Source organism: Schistocerca americana, chromosome 8, assembly GCF_021461395.2.
Source record: "Schistocerca americana isolate TAMUIC-IGC-003095 chromosome 8, iqSchAmer2.1, whole genome shotgun sequence".
NCBI classification, from domain to species: domain Eukaryota; kingdom Metazoa; phylum Arthropoda; class Insecta; order Orthoptera; family Acrididae; genus Schistocerca; species Schistocerca americana.
Window position 1 is genome coordinate 389,211,684 of NC_060126.1, and position 12,112 is coordinate 389,223,795.

Consider the following 12,112-nt stretch of genomic DNA (forward strand, 5'->3'; position numbering starts at 1 on the left):
CGAGAACGCTACCGCAAGACCACGAGCGGCAGCAATCTTACTGAACTACAGTGCAGCTTTCACAGCATTATCAGACGCGACGCCCGTTCATTGACGAGCCACTGAAGCAACACGTCAGTAAGCACCTGAAGATATCGAGAAGCTGTCTTATTGACATATTGTGCAGTTTTCACAACGTAATTACGTGACGCCTGTCCTCAGTTTTATTTTAAGGCTGAAATTTTGCCTGATAGTTGCAAAATGCTGGTCTCATTATCTTGAAGGAATGAATTCAATTAGTTGAGTTTCACAAATGTATCATATAGAGACGCCAAACTCAGACAAGTTCTCATTCCTGAGTTTATACTCGAGGTATTCCCATGTGGAAACCAGCGCAAGTTACGGTAATAAATTCGGAAATGCGCTCACTTCGTGGTTGAATTTTAATGAAGTTTACCAATTTGATCATTGATTGCAGGGCCTCGTGAAAGACAGGCCTCATGCCTTTTGAGTGCTTCTCGGTGAATAAAACAATATGAAACTTCTTGGCAGACGTGCTCTGGCATGGGGAGCCTCTTCACGTACCAGAGCTGGCAATTCGAAGTAACAACCAGCCACTTCACGGCTTCCATCTGTACACACGTCTGCACAATTTTCCCTATTAATGTTGTTTTCTTTCAAAAATGAGCGTAGTATTTCAAAGAGGTCAGTTGCTTTTTATCCAAGATTTAATCTTGCAAAACAGAAGGTCTTCCTGAAGTTTGATGTTATGCATAAGCCGCACGTCATAAATTAGTTTCGCATCATTGTGGTTTTTTGTAGCTTAATCCAAGCGAATCGAAAAATCATCTTTACCTTTGAGTGCTTCAACGAACTGATCACCAATGTGATCAGCCACATCAAGTCAGTGTCTTGAGCCGTATCAAGTATTCGACGACTAATAGTGTTGTCTGACAAAGGCACACTTGTCAGTTTATTTTGCAGTTGACTCTCCTATCATAACAGATACCATGTCCAGAGCAGCTGATAAAATAAGGTTTTCCGCTATGGAGTGAGGTTCGTTGCTCTTATGTAACTTTTCTAACATGAAAAAATAGCCTTTGTAGGAATCGTAGCTTCTGTAGTGCAACTTTTTTCTGTCTTTTTTTACTTGTGGGTAAACTATTCTCGTGGTTTGTTTACCAAGTGAGAGCCGTGCCGAGGTGATGCTGCGCCCCTCGCAGAAATGCGAAACATCCGCCCCGTCCTAACACCCTACCCCAGAAAACTGATTTTCTATAATTATTTCTACACGAATAAGGAAATTTTGTAACTTCAAGGTAAGTTTAATAAAAATGTAGCCTCATTAAAAAATGTTACTTAAATGAGCTATACATAGGAAAAATATTGCAACGACAAATTAAATGTATCATCGTAGAAAAAAATTACAAAATTTACAAACTTGCTACAAGAATTTAAAGAAAACGAAATCTGTATGTCATTGTTTGTGGCAGCTACTGCAAATTGATTTTATCATGATGCATAATAAATAACAGATATTATTCACTCCTAATAAATTATTATCAGTTTGTGCACGATTTATAGGAAAGAAAAGAGAAAGGGCTAAAATTAAGTGATCAGATTACATTCCTTTCAAAGGATTATCTTCTTATTATGATTTTACTTTCCATTTCATTGCTTTGAGAACAGCAAACTGGTTGATAATTCCATTGAAGTCAAATTTAGCAGCTGTGCCGTATTCTGTCGACAACATAAGTGAATCTCAGTCGGCTTCGTCTATACTCGGCTTTAAGTAGTTTTTTATCATCTTTAATTTGCTAAACTGCTATAAAATTGTCATAAATATCTTCAAAGCTATTTCGATGTTTGAGTAAACATTTCGTAACCCATAGGCCTACTTCGAAAAAAATATTCGAAGTGTCCAAATGGGATTCTGTGTTGGTGTCCTTCATTAGGTCTCACTACTGGAATTTGAAAGCAACTATTGCGTTAATTAGCTCTGCTGTATCGATATTTCTGTTAACATCTGGCACCAAAATCTGCTGCCTATTTTTTTAACGCTTCCCTGGCGGTAAATTAAAGTGTGATGAAATGTTGTGTTGTATGTGAGATCTATATCTCATTTCTCTTATTATTCTCTTAAATATTTTGAAACACTCTAGCTTAAAAGGTTTTTCTCCAATTCTCAACTGGCAGAAATCGGGAAAAGTAGGAAACCTTCAGTTAAATACAGCATATTACTTGCTTGAATGCTAGCGAAATAGAAGCAAAAATTCCATTGTTGAACATGAGCTAACTGTGTAGGCAACAGCTGTATGTACCTCCACTACGGCACAAGTTGCTCTTTTACACAGAAAGCAAATAAATATTATTGTTTTTATGAAATCAGCCAATGATCTGTCACGAACACTGACAACGGTCGGGAGAGCGGTGTGGTGACCACATGCTCCTCCATATCTGCATCCAGTGACACCTCTAGGCTGAGGATGACACGGCGGTCGGTCAGTACCGTTGGGCCTTTCGAGGCCTGTTCGGACAGAGTTTGGTTTAGTTTTATGAAACCACAGAGAGACCCATGGGAGCTGCGATGCACAGTTTCAGAACGTCTGATATAAGTATAAAGAAAATTGTTTACAACAAGAACATATAAGACAGATGAAAAACGATACTGTTTTGTCCAGTCACTTGAATCACTATTACAAAAATCTCCAACAGAATAAGTCTTTAATGGTTGCTGTTTCAAGTTACTGGGCAATTTTTCTTATTAATAAGCCTGGCGGCAGACGTCGCAATTCTCGAGGTAATGTGTTCAACAGTTTTAGAGCAACAAATGGAAAACTGCATTGTGTTCCTTGTGCATTCCCCAGTTTTAGGAACAGGAACAGTCAGTACAGAAGCTACAATAAATTACAGACCAGCAAACATAAAGGGAAAAGCACATTTGTGGGGCAGACCTCCTGGTGTATTGCAAAATAATAGAGGATAAACTTACGACATGGATCATGTAAGCCGGTTTAAGAAAGAAAACAGTAAATGGATAGCTTTTCTTGCCCTTTAATTAAAAATTTTGATGTCCGCGTATATTGGACATTACTAAGACTATTAAAACATGACCGAGTAACGTATCACACCGAATCTTTCACATTTCCGACGGTCCCGAGTTCACCTTAATTCCTGTATGACGAAACCACAGTAAGCAAGGCAAACAGAACTCCCAGTCAAATGGTTCAAATGGCTCTGAGCACTATGGGACTCAACTGCTGAGGTCATTAGTCCCCTAGAACTTAGAACTAGTTAAACCTAACTAACCTAAGGACATCACACACATCCATGCCCGAGGCAGGATTCGATCCTGCGACCGTAGCGGTCTCGCGGTTCCAGACTGCAGCGCCTAGAACCGCACGGCCACTAAGGCCGGCAACTCCCAGTCAAAACATTCTGCTGATATTAATTACACAGATGGTTTCATTCTGGGACGTATTACTTTTCAGTACATTCTAGACAGCCCAGTCTCAGTTTCTTTTTCTATATAACAAAACGAAATATAATTCACCAACAACGCATCTCAACGATGCTAACTTCGCGACTGGAGTAATTATGAAATGCTAAACGGTAACATAAAATTAAAGATAGGGGCGGAATGAAGCAGAAAGAAATATTCGAAAAATGCAGAGCGTACAGAGTTTATACTTTACATTACTGTTCGTTTTTATGGATGATTTTTGCGTCATTATAGAAAAAAGGGTTACTGTAAAAGTTCAAACATTCGCGTTTTTATCCTCTGTGTAACAAAACAATAAAGAGTGATACTATTTTTAAAGATTATAGACATACATTGCCTATGCTGTGTTAATGTTTTAAGACGCTAAAATAATATCTTCTACGTATCGTCACTTGAAACATACGTTTGAGGTATTTCTGATATGCAACTCGCAGCCCTTCTTTGTCATTTAGTGGCCGCATGAAATTTTTTTTTATTTCTGTGGTTTAACGTGGTGCGAGAACCTTCAAGTTGACGTCTTTTGGGCGGCTTGTACGCCAGGTGTTTTAAGTGACACTGACTTTAAATGCGAACACTTTTCAAAAAGTGAGGTTTGCTCAGCGAGTACTGGGCAGATGCGTGTAGGGAATTTTGAAAAGAGGATGCGTGTTGGGAATTGATAAGAGAGGCAAGAAACAGACAAATGGACTAGGCAACAACATGGCCACAATGGCAATGAGATGAATATGGGAGGGACATGTAGCTGGGTGAATTGATGGTAGATTGGTTAGGGCGCAGGTGGTGCTTCGATTTCAAGAGACGAGAAAACTCTGAGATGATAATTTTATTTAAGAAATATGCAGGAACAACGTACGTACAGATGAAGACCGTAATGAATGGAAGGTCCAGACGAAGCCTCAATGAGTATTAAATGGCTGATGATGTTAATGATACCCAATGTCTGATTGTTGTATAATGAGGGGAACTTGAACCACTGAACTTCCAATATTGGCTCAATAAATAATAATATTACAGCAAAAAGTTACGCTCACATACTAGTATCGTAAGTCTCAAAAATATATAAAATGTACGTACCATAATGATGAAACATAGATGCTTGCCAAATGTTATAACATGGTATACGGAACACGTAAACGAAAACATCATTTCTGCTTTCGGCAGGCGCCTCACAGAAAATAAACACTCCACTGAAAATTTCGAAAGAAATTTAACTATTTTATATAATGCTGCCGAAGGCCAATTAATGGACACTTTAGGATAATTAGAAATCTACTTTCATACGACTAAGCGCTCAGAATAAATGTGAAACGAGCAAACAGGACTGCACAGCAAAAGAAATTCGTAGAAAATTTTAATAGCACCTTAATCAGCATCTAAAACACATCCATCCTACACTAAATTGACAAACGTGCAAGTAAAAACGATTGACAGGAAGCTTTATAGCTTAATCATCCATCCGACATCACTCACTCAGCAAATATGCAACTACAAAGTCTTCACTGAAAATCCAGTTGTACAGCAGGACAATATTGTAGTTCGTGGATTCCGTTGATATACATATTAAATAATATTTCTCGTCTTAAATAATGTTAGAAATAAAATAAAAATCCATTCCACAACTGTATTATGGTGGGACACTGTCTCACACAGGACAAAGTCAGTGGTATTAATAGAATTGCCGAGTAATTCGAATATTTCAAAGATTATAGAAGACTATGGATGTAAAAAAAGAATTGAGATGGCGCTATAGACTGTACGCTGTGCGTTGTTTTGAACCCAGAGTGGGCGGGGCCTGCTGCATCTTAAATAACCTATAACATTAGCAGACTACTGTTTACGAGTGCTTCTTGTTCATGACCTCTGTCGTGTGCACGCAACTACTGTTTTAAATACTAAAAATTACAGCACTTGCATGAATAACATAGTGTCAGGAAGACAATTTCGAAGTTTTTCTGTTCTTGAATGCGTATTTGTCTAGTAATACGACACGTGGCTTCATTAATGTAACTTTGTTTTTATTCATATGTTGCAAATAACAAAGAAGAGAAGGAAATGATGTGAAAAGTATGCTTTCGTAATCCATTTAATTACACTTTTGTTGTATTTATGTTGCTAGCAAATGAAGCTGGAACTCCGAAACCAATGCTTGTTTGCTTATTCGTACTGCTTCTTGTTCGTTATATTTTGAGGTTTCAGCACGTATGCACATTTTTAACATTCGCGTTTGCAAAAAACTTACGCATGTGTTTTTCTCTCTAGTCCACAAATCTGTGCAATGAGGAAAGAAGCGAGGCACGTTATCATATCTTGAACATGTCAACAAAGTGAACGAAATGTCAAAGAAACACAACTGCATAGAGGTTTACCCCCGCACAGAACAGAGTTCTTACTTCATTAAATTGTGAGTGCATTAGTTTCATTGTCGTTTACACGTCTTCTCACTTTGAATTCTTACCTGTGATGCCTCATTCAGTGTGTGACCAATATTAGCAGTGTACTGTGTAAAAAAAATGATATAATTTTTTAAACGTGTTCCAGCACTGAGCAATACTTGTAAAGTGATTAAGGGGATAGTCTTAAACGGTTAAACTCTGTAAAATGAGTATTTTGTTTTAACGTGTATGTAAGTCATTTTTAGTAATGATAACCTAACCAGTGTAACATATAGACCAACCTTTCGAACAATAGCCCGTTTTCTTCTTTTCTCGTAATATTTCTCGCCAGTAACTGTCAATTTTTCAGCAATAACCAAACATCACAATTGAAATGTACGTCTACTTTGATCGTGTGCGTCATCTTACATTTGAAATACATGGTAACGGGTAATAATGTTAAAATTGTTTTAATTGTATGCTACTTCCGTCATTTTAACTCAGCCTCAGGCAGTGACGTGAGCAGCTATGTAAACTATTCCGCAGTACTTGTGGCTGGCTTCCACGCTATTACGCTGAACTAGACACATCACCACGATATTGCTGAGACGCCATCTTTCTGCCACAAACCCGCCAAAGGCAGGACCGGGTGCTGTCACGTTAGGTATGCAGGAGCGACAGCGAGGTAGGGACCGCAACAGCAGGTCGCTCTTTTGTCTGCAGCGTTGCCAACTTGAAGGACTTTCCGTCAAATTTGATGAAATTTCATGTTGTATGATGAGTAAAATTTAATTTTGATGGTTGACGGTTTTTCTGACAGATGTTATTAAAACTGAGCTTTTTTTTTTTGACGGGTTTTTCTGGTTTCATTTAAACTGCAAAAAAAAAAAAAAAAAAAAAAAAAAAAAAAAAAAAAAAAAAAAATTCTTTGATAAAACTGTTACGAATGCAAATCTTTGTGCACCTGCAAGAAAGTGTCATGGATGTATTGCACTCAGTGTGTTGCAAAAACGGGCTGTTTTTCTGATTTGTTTATTCAGATTAAATACATGTAGGATATAAATGAAAACAACAGAAATTAGCTCCTCAGCTTTCCTTCCTATTGAGCAATGTACATGACTATTTTTAGGCAGCAATATCAAAACGTATCTGATGACTGGCAAACTCAGCAAAGCAAACATAATGCGGTGGCACATGGCTCTAATGTTAGCAAAGATACAATAGTTAAGTAAGAGTCCCATACTCGCGAACTGAGCGTAGGGAACAGAATCAGGAATCCTGAAACGCCATCCTGGGAACGGTCCAAGTGGAGGTGGTTTGCCATTGCCCTCCTCCGACCTGTTACGAAGTGTCAAGCGTGTTTTTGTACGTAGGGGATGACTGTGACTTGTGCTGGTACTATGTGGTGTCGTGTTTGTGTTTTATGGATGAGGAGGGAGAGGTTGAAACGCAGTGCTGGAACATAGTGTAATTCTCTCGAAAAGCATCAAGGGGGCCACCGTGCTGAACATTCTCATCCGACGAACGAATCACCATCAACTATGTCACATGTCTTCTCTTCATGAGAGATTGTGTAGGAGTTTGGAATTTAATTCAAGACATTGGCGCAATAAGTAGCGATCAGGAAGTTTAAACTACCACCTCTCTACCCCTGGCCAGCCGAATACTGGCAGCGAATGTATCATCCACCACCAGGATTCGAACTGGCTTCAAATATACACTACTGGCCATTAAAACTGCTACACCAAGAAGAAATGCAGAAGATAAACGGGTATTCATTGGACAAATATATTATACTAGAACTGACATGTGATTATATTTTCCCGCAATTTGGGTGCATAGATCCTGAGAAATCAGTACCCAGAACAACCACCTCTGGCCGGAATAACGGCCTTAACACGCCTGGGCATTGAGACAAACAGAGCTTGGATGGCGTGTGCAGGTACAACTGCCCATGCAGCATCAACACGATACCACAGTTCATCAAGACTAGTGACTGGCGTATTGCGACGAGCCAGTTGCTCGGCTACCATTGACCAGACGTTTTCGATTGGTGAGAGATCTGGGGAATGTGCTGGCCACCGCAGCAGTCGAACATTTTCTGTATCCAGAAAGGCCCTACAGGACCTGCAACATGCGGTCGAGCATTATCCTGCTGAAATGTAGGGTTTCGCAGGGATCGAATGAAGGGTAGAGCCACGGGTCGTAACACATCTGAAATATAACGTCCACTTGTAAGAGGTCCATGATTAAAGAATCTGTTCCTAGCGAACTCGAGCAGATGTAATTTCGATGGGTTGCTCACGCGCTGCCTGCGATATGTAAGCTATAAGAGAATCTCAGACCAGAGAGCAGTGTTGTCAGCAGTAGGAACTGTGTAGCAGTTGTAGTAGTAGTAGTGATCTGTCGTGTGTATCGAGTTGGCTGGGCCGATCGTGGGGAGCGATGGCGGAGCCTGAGCGTCGTAGTATAAGGTAAAAGGAGCCTCGCGCATATGTAGTATTGTTATATCAAGTCCCATCTAAATGATTTAAAGAAAAAACTCTTAATAATAATCTTTCTCATAAAAAGTAACTTTTGACAATCATTCATTTCAGTTTAAAGAATTTACTAATTTCTCCAATCCTTGGTCATCCCGATTATTGAAAAGAAAAATCAGTTGTTTCTTTTTATACATGACAAATCTATCGGCCAGCATTGCACAGGCCTGTGCCAGAAAAGTTTAGTTTCATATTGAAAATTCTTACCACAGTGAGGTCGCTGGATAACGCATATATATCTGCTCCTATAAGAAATTTTTCTGGCACAGCCGAGTACAATGCTGGCCGATAGATTTGTCATGTATAAAAAGAAACAACTGATTTTTCTTTTCAATAATCGGGATGACCAAGGATTGGAGAAATTAGTAAATTCTTTAAACTGAAATGAATGATTGTCAAAAGTTACTTTTTATGAGAAAGATTATTATTAAGAGTTTTTTTTTTTTTAAATCATTTAGACGGGACTTGATATAACAATGCTACATATGCGCGAGGCTCCTTTTACCTTATACTACGACGCTCAGGCTCCGCCATCGCTCCCCACGATCGGCCCAGCCAACTCGATACACACGACAGATCACTACTACTACTACCACTGCTACACAGTTCCTACTGCTGACAACACTGCTCTCTGGTCTGAGATTCTCTTATAGCTTACATATCGCAGGCAGCGCGTGAGCAACCCATCGAAATTACATCTGCTCGAGTGCGATAGCAACAATTTCTTTAATCATGAACCACTTACACACTGTTCAAAGTGCCGTCAATGCGAACAAGAGGTGACCGAGACGTGTAACCACTGGCACCCCATACTATCACGCCGGGTGATACGCCAGTGTGGCGATGACGAATACACGCTTCCAATGTGCGTTCACCGCGATGTCGCCAAACACGGATACGACCATCATGATGCTGTAAATAGAACCTGGATTCATCCGAAAAAATGACGTTTTGCCATTCGTGCACCCAGGTTCGTCGTTGAGTACGCCATCACAGGCGCTCCTGTCTGTGATGCAGCACCAAGGGTAACCGCAACCGTGGTCTCCGAGTTGATAGTCCATGCTGCTGCAAACGTCGTCGAACTGTTCATACAGATGGTTGTTCTCTTGCAAACGTCCCCATCTGTTGACTCAGGGATCGAGACGTGGCTGCACAATCCGTTACAGCCATGAGGATAAGATGCCTGTCATCTCGACTGCTAGTGATACGAGGCCGTTGGGATCCAGCACGGCGTTCCGTATTACCCTCCTGAACCCACCGATTCCATATTCTGCTAACAGTCATTGGATCTCGACCAACGCGAGTAGCAATGTTACGATAAACCGCAATCACGATAGGCTACAATCATACCTTTATGAAAGTGGGAACCGTGATAGTATGCATTTCTCCTCCTTACACGAGGCATCAGAACAACGTTTCTCCAGGCAACGCCGGTCAACTGCTGTTTGTGTATGAGAAATCGCTGGGAAACTTTCCTCATGTCAGCACGTTGCAGGTGTCGCCATCGACGCCAACCTTATGTGAATGCTCTGAAAAGCTTATCGTTTGCATATCACAGCACCTTCTTCCTGTCGGTTTAATATCGCGTCTGTAGCACGTCATCTTCGTGATGTAGCAATTTTAATGGCCAGTAGTGTACGATACGTGCCTCTATCACCAGCAGCACACTAACGAAAATATGTTTGTATGTACGTATTTATTGAACTACGGATCTATAAACGACGGAGAGGCTTCGTCCCCGCCATAGTCCTCAGTGATACACAACCCCACAACAGGCTACAGCAGTCCACTCATGCCACCGCTGCCACACACCGAAGTCAGGGTTATTGTGCGGTTCGGCCCCGAGTGGACTCTCCCGGGAACATCTCATTCCAGACGAGTGTAGCCCCAATGTTTGCGTGGTGGAGTAATTACGGTGTACGCGTACGTGGGGACAGTGTTTGCGTAGCAATTGCCGACATAGTGTAACTGAGGCAGTGTAAGGGGAACCAGCCCGCATTCACCGCGGCAGAAGAAACGAAAATATACTTTGCTTTATGAGAGAATGCCGCGAATACTGGATAGTGAGCGCAATACATTAGTGTACTGTACTTCTCGCGAATTGGAATCTGTCGAGCAGGGTTTGCAGGCAGAGGAGAGAGCGGACAAGCTATGTGGCATGGAATGACGTGTGGCAAGTTGTGAAGAGGGGAAGGGGGGGCGGGGGCACTAGAACAAACTCCACCTCCATGTATTGTAAACACCCAGTGCAAGCAACAGAAACCTGTGTTTTGAGTTTCCGTGATCTCCTGATAGCCAGCTGGAGTAGAAGATAGCCCCCATGATTAGCCAGCAAGCGTATCATCACCCATTTTCATAAAAATCACAATGAATATGGCGCAACAAAAGACAGACTGCTCATGCAGTCAGCACCTACTAATGGTACGTTGCGCTGTTGGCAACGAACCTCTGCAAATCACTAGGGCACGGCTGCTGCCGATCATAACATGGGAAGCTGCATACCAGGCAAAGACTACAGGATTGCAGTGAGTTATTGTGTGTTTAACAACTAGTGTCTAGCGCTCTTTTTGTTTCTTTTTACGACTGACTGAACATGCCTGAAAAGAATGTCAAGCGTTGTGTACGACAGTTTAGAAAAGAGTGGTTAAGTGATAAACAATTAAAGGATTGATTGTCAGGAGTGCCCAGGAACCAAGTAGTGCGTGGTGTAAAAACTGCCAATGCAACCTGAATGTGAGTTTGTCATATTTACTTCTGCTGGGAAAACCAATAAACATTTAAAAGAAGCCGAACCTTTTTCATCTTCACAACAGTCATCATTGCCATTTCAGTATATCAAACATATGTACGAATGTGCAGCTGTTGATGCTGCTCTTACGTTGTTTGTACTTAATCAGCGTGCAGTTAGATCCTTTTATCATCTTTCAGATCTAACGAAGAAATTTTTCGAAGTGCTGACCATACAGCTCTTTTATGGCTACACTGTACGAAGAGCAGTGTTTTGATCAGGAACACTCTCTTCCAGCACTTTAAATCAGAACTACAGAACGATGTTGGTAATTGACATTTCAGTCTTCTTATAGATGTCACCACATTGTTGACTGTGTGCATCGTATATTTTTCAAAACAACAAAGCCCTTAACTCACGAGGTGACTTTTCTATAACATATAGTATGAGGTGGGGTCTTTGGCATCCTTGTGTTTAACCCAAGAATAACGGCACAAATCATTTGATATATTTAATTTAAGTTGCATAACCATTACTTTTATAATTATTTAAGTTTTTTAAATACTCCTTATTGATTTTTTTTACACTGGATAATTCCAGCAATATTTTACTTTTTAGTACATAATATCACATACTTCCGTGCGTTTTTTTCGGATAGTACACGTAAACGAACTGTTACGGAACTGAATTTCACATTCTGAAACATTTTAGTATCAGTGTAGCAAGTAAATGTTCACATAAAACTAAATTCCAGGATTTAAACATACACCCAAAAATTGTACTCGATAGATACAAAAAGAAAGTCTACAAACCTGATATTTAATGCTGGTATCTAGATTTTTCTTTATCACCACTCAGAATACATTTGATTTCAAGTAACATTTTAAGTGTTTTTATCGGAGAAACAGAGATGTCCTCAAAACAACTGTCCTGAAATTCTTCCTCCGAATCGCCGTTCTATTTGCTAGCAGTACAATGATCACAGGCTATT